General features: G+C 39.1%; 1 pseudogene; it reads left to right on the top strand.

Moving 5' to 3' along the window:
• The first annotated feature begins 389 nt into the window (after window positions 1-389).
• Window positions 390-2,273, top strand: LOC149260089 (non-specific phospholipase C6-like; annotated as a pseudogene).
• The last annotated feature ends 1,018 nt before the right edge of the window (window positions 2,274-3,291 follow it).

Raw genomic sequence — 3,291 nt, 5'->3', positions numbered from 1 at the left:
CGTAGTCTTAGAGTATATGGATACATAGCTCCGATATTGCGCCTGTAGAGTATCAGCAGCATGAAAAGGCTATGTGTCAAGATATAAAAGAGAGCATCGGCGAACTATTTACCAAGGCAAAAACAACCTGGTATTGGCAGCAAGAAGAATTTACCCAATAAAGCAACTTACCAGGGAGGAATTTAATTAGTGGGTTGCTGGCGCTTGTAACAGTAGGTATCGCCAGATATACCCAATCATGATACATTACCAGAGAGTGCAAATAAATCAATTTACAAAAACTTAGTGAAGTGGCTTGAATTTGCCACAGTACACCTGTGCTGCCCATACACTTCTGGGGCCTCTGAATTTGTCTCAAACTTTCTTGAAATGGGGGTGTTTATGTTTTTATCTGTGTAATCATAGCCAAGTTTCAGCAAAGGATTTAACATGGGTGAAAGCAGAAGCAGCAAAATATTAAGGGATGGAAATCTAATGAAGCCAATGACTCTACATATATTCTCTATTGTTACTGTGGCTCTCATACTGTTTGTAGCTCCAATCAACAGCAGTAATGTACCCATTAAGACCATAGTCGTTCTGGTCTTGGAGAATCGATCATTTGATCACATGCTGGATTGGATGAAAAGACTGAATTCAGAAATCGATGGAGTTACAGGCCGGGGATGGAACCCCATCAATTCTAACGATCCAAGCTCGAGAAAAGTATTTTTCAGTGATGATGCAGGTTACGTAGATCCAGATCCAGGCCATAGCTTCGAGGCGGTAACAGAGCAGGTCTTCGGATCGAATCACACTTTTGCCAATCCCCACCCCCCCCCCAATGAATGGCTTCGTTCAGCAGGCTTTAACTATATCAAAGAATCTGTCGCAGGTTGTGATGAAGGGATTGAGACCTGAAGCGCTTCCTGTCTACACCGAGCTTGTGAAAGAGTTTGCAGTGTTTGATCGATGGTTCTCTTCGTTGCCAGGTCCTACTCATCCCAACAGGCTCTTTCTCTACTTTGCAACTTCTCATGGCGCGACAAGCCACATTGCGAAGCAGTTAGCAATTGGGTATCCTCAGAAAGCTGTATTTGAATCACTCCATGAGTCAGGGCTGTCGTTTGGGATCTATTACCAGAACATCCCTGCTACTCTGTTTTACAGAAATTTGAGAAAGCTCAAATACATTCCCAGGTTTCATCAATATGATCTCAAGTTCAAGCGACATGCCAGATAGGGGAGGCTGCCTATCTAGCGGTTATAGAGCCTCGCTGCTTTGATCTCGAGCTCTTTCCTGCTAACGATGACCACCCTTCTCATGATTTGGCCAATGGCCAGAGGCTTGTTAAGGAGGTCTATGAGATTCTCAGAGCGAGTCCTCAATAGAACGAGACGCTTCTGGTAATTATTTATGATAAAAATGGGGGATTTTATGATCATGTGCCTACACCTGTGAGAAATGTGCCCAACCCAGATGGGAGTTTTGGTCCTACTTATTTTTTCAAGATTGATAGATTGGGTGTGAGGGTGCCCGCCATCATGGTTTCTCCATGGATCAAGAAAGGCACAGTATGATCATGACACACACCTTCAAATTCTTTGAAATCGTTGCAGGTAAAGTGATCATTTATTCATTCATATTCATATCATGCATATTGGAATGTTTGATTGTTGCAGTGATTCACCGTCCCAATGGGCCAACCCCTCCTTCAGAGTTTGAGCATTCATCCATCCCGGCCACTGTGAAGAAAATCTTTAATCTTACGTCTAACCTCCTCACATACAGAGATGGTTGGGCTGGAACATTTGAAAGCGTATTGAATGTCAAAGGAGGCGCTCGGACTGATTACCCTGGTATATACCTTTTTTCTTCCTTGGGTAACTTTATATGCCACTGTAACAGTTGATATGGAGTCACACTCCTCCAATCCAAATGCGCAGTTGTTCTGTTGGAACGTTTTATCTCACAGTTGTTCTGCCCGAACCGAACACCATGAGGGCCACCCCTCCCAAAGAAGATGCAAAGTTGAGCGAGTTTCAGAAGGAACTGGTACAGCTGGCTGCAGTCATTAATGGCGATCACATTCTCAAAAGTTACCCCAACGAAATACAGAATCGTATGAGGGTGAAAGAGGCAAACTCTTATGTTGAGGACGCCATGACACGCTTTGTGGAAGCAAGCACAGAGGCCATCAAATTGGGAGCCTGCAAGTCCACCATTGTTGAGATAGGGGAAGCTGCCTAATCTAGCGGTTATAGAGCCTTCTCTTACAACCAGAAGCCCATGACCATTATTGGGCCTTTTAATATGTGATTCAATTTCATCCCATGTAAAGTCAAGGATGATAATTACATGTGAGTGGGTTTGGTGCACCAATTTTGTTTCAATGTTGGGCTGAAAGTTCAAAGTTCTGATTTGCAACGCGGGACACAATACAAGTGGGAGATTATGTTTAAAAAGTCAACTGTATTTCTGTGTTAAGGGCGTTTGCAAAAACAACTGAGTTATCTTTTTTTCACCGTTCAATATCAACCAACCATTAACCTTCTCCGCAAAGATTTATGTTAAATGTTGTGTTTATTGACCAGCACTTGTGAAGTAAATGTAAAAGCTTTGATTTATCGCGAGTTACTTTGATTTACCACTGTATAAATTAAATAGGGTAAATTTATTGATGTGGGAGCGTGAGATGTTAAGCTTTTAGATAATAATTTAAAATAATGATTTCATAATAATTTTTAAATTTAATTAATAAAAGACAAATAGGGAGGGAGAGAGGGAGAGGATGGAAGAAAATTATAATACTATGGGCTAATATCATGAGTCATCTAAAAATTTGATTATTATGTTGTGGATTTAGACTTTTAATTATTGCGTTACGATACCATGGGCCAATATCATGGCTTATCAATACCACATGCTCAAAAAACATAACTTATTTCAAAACCAAAATATTTCCCAAATACTTTATTTTAATTTAATTTTATAACATTTTTTAATTAAATATAAAAGCAAAAATGTTATAATTACTTTTGAGGTATATCTAAACCCTCCATTCTCACAACTATTAAAAATATTCCCATAAAGATTAAATAGAGGTTTTAATAAATTAAAAAAGAGAATACTTTTATATATACATATGTGAAGTTTATATAATATAAATAATATTTTAAAGAACCATGATAGATGTGTCTTAACCAAGGACCCAAGCGAAGAGACAAAGCAAAGTGACTAACAATGATACAAAAAAGATAGTGCATGATTCTTTTAAGTTTTTTATTATTGTATTTTTTTACATGATTGAT

This window comes from Pinus tabuliformis, chromosome 6, assembly GCF_031772625.1.
Source record: "Pinus tabuliformis cultivar Carrire ecotype Pingquan chromosome 6, CPIR1, whole genome shotgun sequence".
Classification (NCBI taxonomy): domain Eukaryota; kingdom Viridiplantae; phylum Streptophyta; class Pinopsida; order Pinales; family Pinaceae; genus Pinus; species Pinus tabuliformis.
This window is presented reverse-complemented; position numbering and strand designations above follow the sequence as displayed.